The sequence below is a fragment of the Pinus tabuliformis genome, chromosome 5_2 (assembly GCF_031772625.1).
Source record: "Pinus tabuliformis cultivar Carrire ecotype Pingquan chromosome 5_2, CPIR1, whole genome shotgun sequence".
In the NCBI taxonomy this organism is placed as follows: domain Eukaryota; kingdom Viridiplantae; phylum Streptophyta; class Pinopsida; order Pinales; family Pinaceae; genus Pinus; species Pinus tabuliformis.
Window position 1 is genome coordinate 575,580,840 of NC_142306.1, and position 12,368 is coordinate 575,593,207.

Consider the following 12,368-nt stretch of genomic DNA (forward strand, 5'->3'; position numbering starts at 1 on the left):
TGCTAATGAATAGACAAATCCGATTGCCACAGAAAAACAGAAGCAACCTGCCTAGATCCACATTACTGCTTGAAGCTAGCATTTGCTAAGAGTATTGGCTTGTAGTCTGGTATTAAATTGATTAGTGTGTTTGAGGCCATAGAGGGGTTTCTATTTCCGCTGACTGAGCGTAAATAAATTCTCTTACGAAATACTCATTCTTTTATTAAAATAATCTAAATTACAAGGACAATGATGAATATTGCACCAGAGTTATACAAACATTGAAGAAAAACAAAGCTTAATGTACAGACCATAAGAAACAGTACAAAAGATCAAGAGAAACTTACAGATTGTGATAAAATTCTTTCCATTACTAGCTCTGTGGTTGCATTCGATGCATATGTAAATGGGACTGTAGCCAGAGATAAATTTTCTGCATTTCTACTTGCTCCTTGGGTTGCTGTTACTCCGGAGAATTAGTTGCTCGACACTCTCTGCTCTGAACTTACTCCGGACTCCGGACAAGGCATTTGTAGACCACCGCCTCTGCATATGCAAACAACTGGCACTTGCAGGATGCATGACACTGCATGCGGGACACGGAGAACAGGTACCAAAAACTTAGGACAAACTAAGTTGTGCTTTTGATAAAATGTTCAGCTCTGCAATATAAGGAAACTTTGGATAACAAAAACTTTTCATCTCCGAAAACTTTGGATATCTTATTTTTACGCCGAACATAATGTCTTGAAAGCTGCGAAGCCCGCAATAAGACCCCCAATTTTGTTGTCCAATCAAAAATTACATAATAAATTTTATATTATTTTCTACTATCAAAACTTTGGTTAAAGTTGTGATGCGCAGCGATATTTTTGGGTCAAACAAGAGATTAATACGCGGTCAACGCACAATCGATCGCTAAGAGTCCCAGGTAGGGACTAATAAATCCAAAGAGTAGAACATGGAAAGATATCGTGGTAACAAGAAAGGGAAACATACTATGATCCTCTACAACATTAGAAACATATTGAAAGTAGAACAAAACCATATATCGAAGCAAAATAAATGGGAAGAATTAATAAAATAGATTTAGGATAAACATTAATACAATGAGTTTTGTCAATTGTATAAATAGGATAATATTATCTATAAACAATAATTTTTTGAGTTTTTTATGATACTAAATTAGCCTTGGGTAGAAGTAATTTTGATAGATTTTTATTGGGTAAATTAGTGGAACCACAGAAGATTAAAATGGATAATGAACTAAGAAAGCTTGTTGATAGCTACAAGAGTTTATTTTTTTTTGCAGGAAAAGCCTCAATATACACCATGTTGATGAATGGATACCTCATGAATCGAGAGGCCAACTAGGAGAGCTTCAAGAGTATGTTATTTCACTCAATTACTTGACTATGAAGCTTATACAGTTGTTTGGATTTATAACACCCTCAATAGTGAAAAATATGATTGAAAATATGTTGAGTGAAAGATTTATGCAAGAATGCATGGCCATAAAAATGTTAATTACATATAGGTAGTAGGTTAGTAGATGCCATTGATGTTGACTTAGAAATAATGTTTCTTGCATGTATCTCAATGGAGTTTCGAGGAATTAATCTAATTTTCTTCATATGCTAGGAAATTTGTTAACGAAACTCTATGAAAGAATGGTTAAATTTTGATATGTTTTCAATATTACCTAATTAAAAAATTCCTTTGAATTAAAGTCTTGGAGAAATGTAGGGGTTGAAATTTGACAAATATTAGAGTGTGAAGTTTATTGATTAAAAAAATTAAAATAAATTGTATGATTTTGTATTTGCAATCTAATAATCCAGGAAACTAATTGCAAGAGATGTGGGGAATGTGTTACCCAACACTCTTAATTTCAATTTTATTCTTAAACATTTGAATGAGTCAGGAAGAGGTCATGATTAACTAAAATGTGTTCTTGAAATTTCTTGGAGTTTGTAAAAGAAGCATATTAACCATAGATAACTTAATATGTGAGTGGGAAGTTTCTCAATATTGACCACTCTAACAATTTCTTGGTGAAATATGGAAGCTCCATGAATAATATTTGGAATAAATGTTGAAACTAAAACTAATAAGGAAAATATCTAGACAATGACACTTTGTATATGCATAACTCTAGAAAACATATGTTATCCCCCCTAGGTACGCCCCAAAAATTTCCTGGAAAACATAAGAAAAATTCCCCACTTTTTTGCCCAGGAAAGTGCTCTGATACCACTTGTTATAGATCTGATATGAAAATATAAGACAATAAAAATAAACCCAAGAAATAACAAGATCTGAATATAGATAGAAATGATTCACTTTATTGATCAAACCCTTAAGGTAGGGCAACACCATATATTCACTCCTTAAGGAAGGAGAACACTCCACAAGCCATATGCCTGTTCATACAATAATCCTTCACATCCCTCAATGTAGAGTCTCTGGCCTCTTTATAGGCCTCATACATACAATACCGTGGGTCATTACCATGGTTCCCTCAATACCATCTATCTAATATCATGGGCCCATTACATTATTACTAAATACTTGTGGTCTCTTACATGATATGGGTTAACCACCTTATTTATTACTATGGCCCATCCCATTATTACATTATTCCCTTGGATACCTCCCTTTGTACCCCATGTTATCCCCCCTAGGTATAAAACAACATATAGGTGCAAGATTTTGGTTATATTTATCATAACATCTTTCTAACATTTTGTAGCCTTCCATGGTAACTTTAAACACAAAAATCATTTTTGATATTTCTTAGTAAGGCTTTTTTAGATCAGTAGGGCATAAAATTACATGTTTTGTTACATCTAGTTAATCCTTGATGTCAAGGTTATTAAATAATGTTGCACCATATGTCCTCTTAGCAGGTGAATAAAGGGTAAGATTTACTTGAATACATCCTATATCCAAACTATTTTCTTAGACCATTGGTGAGAAACATGGTTGGCTACCTAGGTATCTAAAGTGTTGAAAACATTTCCATTGGATGGAAAGTTGTTTAATATATAAATTAATGTTAGACCCAAATGTACAATATAACCCTCGTAAAATTATTTATTACTACTGTTTAGCGCAAGGTATGGTTGGTTTATAGTTAGTATTTTCTTCAAAGTGAAAATCCTATAAGCGAATGGAGGAACACCATGATTCAAAAATAGATTTGAGTTTCATGGATAAATAACCATTGGTTTCTTAACATTAAAATTAGGGATAAAATGATGTTTTTTAATCTCACTAGAGAGACCAAGTTATGATAGTAGACTTAATTATTAGTTGGAAGGTTGAGATTGCAATAATATTTAAGAGAAGATCTTTGGCAAAAATCACAAGATAAATCATTTGTCGACGCGTTTCGAACCAACCAGTGTGGTTCATCGTCAGGACGATGAACCACACTGGTTGGTTCGAAACGCGTCGACAAATGATTTATCTTGTGATTTTCGCCGAAGATCTTCTCTTGAACTTGATATGGATCACAGAAGCCTCAATTCAATAATTGAATCCCTGCAATAATATTGTCAAACATGTTGCTTTGGACAAATAGAGATATTTCTTAGATTTGTGTCCAAAGTATGATAATAATAGTTCTTATGCTAGCAATTGAGATAAAATGGAGATGGAACCAAACTATAGAGATTATGCATCATGTTCAATAAAACTACTTGGGTGATATTATGAAATATTTTAGTTTGCATCTCCATGAGATGAAATATGTAAATTGCATTTACCTACATCTATGTATGTTACAAAAAGGGATTGTCATTATAAGACCATGATAGGCATGCATATCCTTCTTCCATGTGCCCTTGATGTTCCTAATACATTTTTTTTGATATTTCTTCCCTTAAAGTGTTGTTAATACTTGTGTGTGTAGGACATGTGTTGGCGCATTCTTTATGAGTGGACTATGTTGACTATATATTCGTATAAGTGTCTTAATCCTAAAAACTAAAATTTTTATGTAAATAAACTCTGATTGTTGCATACACATGTATTGTAGTGGTGTAATGGCCCATATTTAAAAATAAATAATATAATAAAAAAACAATAATAAAACATATAATAAAAAACAATAAATAAATAATACTTATCAAATAAAAAGAGAAAAACACTAAAAATAATATATTGGTAAGAAAAAGGTCAAGATCAAGAAAGTTATAAAGGACAAATGGATCATGGGGATCCATTATTTATCATAGATGCATTCAATATAGGAAAAGAGAAGAAATAAAAAAAGGGATCTCTTTTTCTTACAAAATTTAGATCGTGTCTACAAATAGATGTCATTGTTGTTCATTGAGAGCTCAAAGCTCACCAATAGTAGAAAGATATGAGACAACTGAGCCTATGGTTATGTGGAAATTTTTCCCTAACATGTATGTTGTAGTCGATAAGATCAATGGAGCTCAATGGTTCCAAGTGCACAACATTGTAAATAGATTGCCTCATCTACTGGGTAAGTTTCCTTCAATTTATTACCATATGGATTATCCAATTCTTGTTAAATTGAGCCATTACAGGTGGATAATTGTTTATTTATATGGAAATTTATGGTTTGATGATGTATAAATGAATAAGGGGGAAGAATGTTTAATCATATATATACATTGCTAATTAGGATGATAGTAAAATATGGTAATGAATATTTAACATAACTAAAATGCAGAGAAGTACTCATTGGGGGCGCCAATGGAATTAATAACTCATATATATCTTATGTGTAATACTTGATCATAAAAAAGGTTGTGGTTTGTCTCCACGCAAATAATTTTCTTCTAATTTCCTTTATATTACAAGGTTATTAGATATAGTTAGATATGAGATATTATATCTAACTATTTGACATCAATCTTTTTTTTTATGTTTTTGATATAAATTTCTTAATTAGTTGTGAATGTACTAATATGGTATGTATACTAAGACAAAGCTTGATGTATGAATATGAAAAATTGTTTTATCTAATAGGTTGCTTAGCATAGTTTTGGTCTATTAAAACCATGTCCTTTATACTATATTTAGATACTGAACAACTAATTAATTTCATCTTGCTCTAATATTTTTACTAGGTAAAAGTATGTTTCTTATGTGTTTCTTTTGTATGAATTAGTTTCATTTCATTGTAATTCAACAGTCATGATGCATTTTAAACATCTAATGATCTAACAACTCACATTCCCCTCAATATTAACAACTATTGTTATGTGACTTAGAACTCAATTGTTCCATGATCTCCATTTAAAGGGAATGGAGGTTCATGGTCAGTGATCAATGGTGAGAACTCCCTTATGTAAAATATTTTCTTTTACATAAATTGAATTGTCTCAAATGGCTTCAATGTCTGGGGTTGTGGACTATGTCCATCTTAGAAGGTTTTAACCACCTAAAAAACTGGAATTGTGATATTTTATATGGATGTGTGGGTGTTTATTGAATATATTGTTGGAAATATTGAGAGAGGTGAAAAAATATTTCACTTGAATTAGTTAATTTTAACTTCACCTAGAATTAATCATCATTATCATTATAAAACATAAATGAGAAACACCATTCAACAATACACAATCATCAAGAACAAAACATAAGATATTTTTTGGTGGAAACCCTTCTAGGAGAAAAAACACTCACTTTTAATACAAGTATTTTCAAGATTACATGAATGGGAAGTTCCAGCTTCCAAATATATTAGCTCCAGCTGAAAATATGCTCCACCCTACAATTTCAAACTGGAAGGATGCTCCAACACCTGGTTTACCAACTCAAACTAGAAGGAAACTTGAATACCTTGGTATACTAGCTCCATCTAGATGGATGCTCCAACATCCTGCATAGGCTCTAACTTGCCCCACCACCATCGTACTTCCCTAAAGTGTTCTCAGGATCCAACTTGAAGGATGATCCACTTCATCTTGCACCACCATGCCACCCCTCAATTCACTATAGTAGGCCACGTTTCACAATATTCAGACTAGATCCACTTGTTCTCAACAAAAATGCTAAAACAAACTACAATACAAATTTTTATCAACAATTAAATCTAGTTCAATATATATATTAATATGAATTCCTAGAATCTTATGCTACTAGTCAATTCTCTACTCAACATCTCTATGACACATGCCCTATCCAACTTTGCTAATGACAAACAATTATGCCTTCACACATAAGCAATATTCAATCAATATTCTAACCCATAACAAGAGCAAACATGAACTTTTCCACATCCTAATGGAATTTAAATAAATAACATCAAAATCTCAATCAATAATTCTACCTAGCCAACATGTTTATGAAAGTGCAAACTACAAGCCCTAGCTTTGACCAACACTGCCATATCCAAGCAACAAACAAGGTCAACTCTGCTTAGCACATCAGTAATACTCAAAGATACATTAACTGCTAATGGGGATAGACTCAGGCTCAAATCATAGCCCATCAACTGAAAAAAAAAAATCGATAGAACTTTACAATCAAAGTGGAATATACTCTATCCTATCGATGCTCATATACATAAAAATTTTCTCTCTCCCCTGTCACAAAAGCTTCTCTATCATACAAATCACTATGTGATATATCGTTTGTTCAACACTAATAATATAAGAGATCATACTCTTGCAAATTCACTATCAAGAAAACTCTTCAATATCATAGTTTAGTTATAGCATCAACGAATACACCATACATTTTTTTTCATTAATACAATACTCTAGCTTGTAAGGAAATACAAACCCTAGATTCCACATGGAACAGGAACACATTAGTCTTGGATATTTTGACATTGTAATAACTTTTAATCAATTATTAAATATCATCAAAATAATACTGAACATAAACCATCATGATATTAAAAAATGATTATCAATAGTACTCAATCCTTTCAGGTTTCAACCCTTTCCAACCTCAAGGCAACAAAATATCCAAGTTCCTTGTTTGAAATGCCCTAACTCAATTATAAAAACAAGAATTAACTCATATTTCTAGATTCCAAATGATCTCATACACTGATCTTATTGCCAAATGTATATCACTTACACAGGACATCATGGTATAAAATTTCAACTTAATTTCTTATATATATTCATGCCTCATAACAATTAGAGATCAAAAGGATAATGAATTTCTAGAGCTTCATTCTGTTAACTTACTAAGTCATTTTCCATATCAAATCATGTATAAATGGTTAATGTTTGTTATTCATTCTTGCATATAAGTCCTTTACTAAATTTCATACAGACACCATTCTGGATTGCAAAACAATTAAACTCTTCTCATTTGCTGTAAAAGAGGTCATGGGACATGTCTAATGTTATGTATTGCAAACTTCAAACCAAATGCAGCTTAGCATAGTTTGCACAGATTGTATTACAAATTTCTTCTAGCAATCATCGTTTTCCAACAAATGCCATCAATCCCTTACTCCATGCACAAACTTTTCAAATAATGTGCATACTCTTCTCTCTATATCCATGCATATTTGTAAAATCTAATTTATGCTCAATGGATATAAACATAACAACTTCCAATGCTACTACGGACTAATCATCAATCAAAATTGCATATAATGGTCAACATAGAAGTTAAATTTTCACAAGACACTAAAGCTCGATCCATGAAAAACATCAAAAACATTCACTTCATGACTAATATCAATTTAGTTCAGGCTCTGTTATCAATCTTTGTATATAGAACCAAAAATGATAGATCTGGTTGATGAAGTCTATACACTAAACATTTCAAACACTCGCCGCACTTTCTACACACAAATTAGAACATGCACTTGGATTTGCATAGGTTAATCAGATAATTTATTTCATATTCAGTATCATAGTAATTGGCATGGATAAGAGGGTTGAAAATATATTCTATCCATGTGAATTAACCTCCATGTAATATTCATTAGCCAATCAATTCCTTTATAACATATGCCAAAATGCATCATAGCTCCAAAATTGATATTGTCAATCAATCTTGTCTCAAAAGTTTACACATAAAACCATTAAATAATGTTCTCAAATAGCACTAGATCTTCACCTCTTCATTTCGACATATTTTCTTAAAATTGATTCAAAGTTAGATCTAAAATAACATCATAATTATAGTGAATAAACCATAAAAATAGAACCTGTGTGGATGTGTTCTTTCTTAGAGGCCAAAAATGGCATAGAGAAACCCTACTCAAATGCAACAAAAAACCATAAAGAAATAAATATTTAAACCCAAAAATATTTAGATTTTTCCTCCTTCTTTGGCTTGGCATGACTCCACATGGCCATAGATAAAAATCAGATATATGCGTGAGATTTTTTTGCAATTGGAAGGGAAAACGAGCCTGAATTTATAGTAGGTAAGAAGGCTTCTAGGAGGGACCTATAAAGGAGCCACCCTATTGAAAAGGAAGGAATTTAACTAAATCTTTTGGAGGAAAAATTTAAATTTTAGATTCTTTTGTAGCCAAAAATCCCATAGATATTAAGGTTGAATTTATTTGATAATTTATCCTTAATAAAACCCTCTTTTCATATTGAATAGGAAGAACCCATTTAATTTTATTTTTCATAGATAAAAGAAATGGCTTGTAGAATCTCCTTTCAGGTTCGTTAACAACTAAATCGAGTTCCAATCATTAAGAAGGTTTAACTCCTCATATATGAGGAATTAGGAGATGTGCCACCTACCATTCAATTCAACATGATGAGGAAAATCAAATGGTGATGGTCCTAAGTCCAAACAAATTGATATTATCCCCCGAAATCATTATCGAGTGTGGGGTATCATGCCACACCACAAGGACTTGCTATCATCTGTGACTGCTTCTCCATTTGAGCTTCCAACTAATGCAATCCATGACATATACTAAGAGCATTTAATGACTTGTGTTGGAACCAATGAAAACACCATTCGATAATATCCCCCTTTGTCATTGATGGCAACACACATACTTCCCCCTATGATTTATGCTCCCCTTAACTCCATGCTCCTCCTTTCCTAATTTCCCTCCCCCTTTGACATAAATGGTAAAGGGTTACTCTCCCTGATGAAATATCTTCCTCTGATGCTTCTCTCCCTGTAACCTGTTATGCCTCAAACTACTTTCCACAGTGTTGTGCTGTACAACAACCCCCCTATTTCTAAAAATCTTTACATAAAATTTTGATAAGAAATGGGTCCCTTTTAATAATCAACTTAGTTAAGTTTTGTGTGTCCACAAAATAAAAATTGGTATTAACCCATCATAAGAGAAAATCTTTATTAAAAGGCCCAGTGTAAATGAATCATTTTATAAAACCTTTAAAAAAAAAAGGTGTTCCTTTATGTAAATATTTTAAAACCATTATTTATTGTGATAAAGCGATCGGAGATCACATATCACAATAACAAAGGAAACACACACCAAAAGTGAAAACCTCACCCAATTCTCCAATTCGAAAAGGTAATCAAAATTGGGAAATTGGAGGAAGTGAATGCCAACCATATAATAAAACAAAGCCCCTCAATTCTTCCGATGCGATAAAGAAAATCGCAATCGGTGAATCGACGGTGTCTATAATAAACAAACAAATGAAAAGGCCTATCGAAACCCCTGATGCGATAAAGAAAATCACAATCGGCAATCTGCGGAATCACATGACAAAGCAATAAAGCCAGAGCCAAGTCCCGACTACGATATATTAATTAGGTGCGCATCTCGAAAATACATTTAAAAGGTTTGAATGCATTATATCACCTTTTGGTAATTGGAGATATTTAAAGCAAGTGTTAAATACTTTCCCTTTGACATTCCCGATCGCCGATTTACGATTTATCGTCGATCGTCGATTAATGAAATCTAAGGCATGCTTGAAATAATCATTCAGCATATGAGCAACATGATGGGCATTTAAGATGTTATTTACCATGATTGACAAGTTAAATGGCTATTCAATAATGCAGTTAAGGGTAGATCTTTTAATAAGATTTTATCCATGGTAATCCTTAACTATATCTCATTTATCATATGCCAATCAGCGTAGCTCTTTTCATTGTCACATTGGCTTGCAGCAGCACTTCTCTGTATCACGGTTTGCAACTACTTGTGCAGAATTCCTCCGAAACCAAAAATTTGGATAAATGGGGAAGAAGTCAAAGAAGCTTGCAATAGAAGCTCCTACTGTCAAAGATCCAGGACTGAGCAAAAAAGGATTAATCTCAGATACATGTCTTGGTCTGGGAAACACTAGCTGGGAGAGTATTTATAATCTGATTGAAGCATAGGAGCCCAAAGAGTTATTAGAAGAGGCCACAACCAATTCAACCAACAAGTCTGAAGGAACTATTAAAGAATTGGCCTGTTCCTATCTTCACAGGATAGCAGTGCGAGCTAAAATCCTGCCATATACTAATGTGGTAAGATGGGTGGTAGAGAAAATTCCAGTTTCGGATAGAACCTTTTGCATAGCTGATGGGAGGATATTCGGCTCATTTTAGCCTGAGGATCTTAGGAAAATGTATCACTTACTTGAACCTGAGAAACGATACAACAAAGCATTCCTAGAAGTGTTTGCAAAGGAAGATGACTCAGAGTCAGCCCCAATAAAGCAGTGGAGGAATTTCCATGAAAAGCACAAGCACGAGTCATCGGGTAAGTACTCTATTGACTCATTGGCTTCCCCTTACTATTATTCTGGAGCTATGATGTGTAGGATGTGGGGAATACATGATTATGCTAGATTCACTATAGAAATGGTCCCTCTAATGGAAACTGCAATCAATGTTTATGTAATGGATTGGGTGAATATTTTGTCCGATAAACTAGCCACAGCAATTCCATAGTACAGAACAAATGCACATCAACTACCAGGACCATTCCCCCATTCTATTACAGTGCATACATTATGGTTATTGTTTGTTTCAATTCTGAATTTCCGTTACTCGGATGGAGATGGACTCCCCAAGACCCTAAACCTATCCATATTTATCATGAGCAGTTATGGAAGGCTCATTACAAAAATCATCTCCATAAAATTTGCAACGGTTTTATTTTACCTGTTTATTTCTCTATTTTTAATAAGATTGCTCCCAAGATATCCCAGGAAGCAGATACAGACTTGAAAACAGTAGGTAGTTGGTTCAAGGAGGAAAATTTTACTTATATAAGACTTTTTGGAAGCCTCACTAAACCCCATGTCCTTCCCCTATATGTGCCCAATAAACTGTTAGCTCGGGAATTGGCTTATCAAATAACAGTAGATGGGACATCAAAAACCCTTAGAAATTCTAAAAAACAGGTATGGCCTATATTCCCTTTATGGTGCAACATTTTCAGTCTTCATGATTACAAGCACACAGAGAAGGAGACAGAAGAGATACAAATGTTGAATCTTGCCACAATTCCTAACAGGCAATATGATCCAAGAAAGGTTGCCTATAATGTTCTTAAACAAGCCAAAATTGCTAAATTTGATCATGAAACAGATGACTTCAATGATCTATTTGCCTCAATTGAATCATTATTCTAAGTAGAAGGATTGGCTAGAATAAGGTATCAAGATGAAGGGATAGAAACGTTTAATAGGGTTAGAGAACAGAGGTTGCAAACTCTACCTTTAGACCTATTAGCCATAGTCCCTACAGTTCAGCCATCTAGTCAAGCTAAACAAATAGTTACTCGTAAGACCCCTAATGAGGAAAAGGTCTCCGAGAAAGAAAAAGTGCCAGAACAGGAACATGAACAGGGAAAAGGTATTAAACTCATGGATACAGACATTCACATTGATCCCAAACTACTCAAAGAATGGAAATAGTTCAACTCAATCATAAGCAATACTAAGAGCTTACAGGATTTAGCATGCCTGAAGTAATAACTACTCCAAATACAACAACTAATACGGTTCCGAATGAAGGAACTAGTGGCCCACCCATGACTCAAAAGGATATAGAGATAATTCTAGGAAACCTATCCGATGAAATCATTCTACATGTAGAAGAAATACCACCTTTGGATGTCTTCTATAGCCCTAAGCATAGGGCTGTAGTAAAGAGACAAAGGAAAAAGAGAAAGCTTGATCAATCTTCTCTTTTGCCTGCACAGATGGAAATAACTAATGTGGTATCGAGAGAGGAAGTCAATATTTCCAAAGACCTTACTAAACTCTCTCAGTATGCTGGGGCATACTCAACAGCTACTATGGACAATGCATCAGAAGTCAACAATTTACTTAAAGAAAAAGATCAGACAATTGTTTCGCTGGAGGCACAAGTATCTGAAAAGCAGTAGAGGATAGAGCAGTTAGAACAGCAGTTGGTAGCACAGCAGCAGTCAAACAACCAGTTAAACAAGCAATTGGTCAAAGAGAAGAAGAGAATAGATC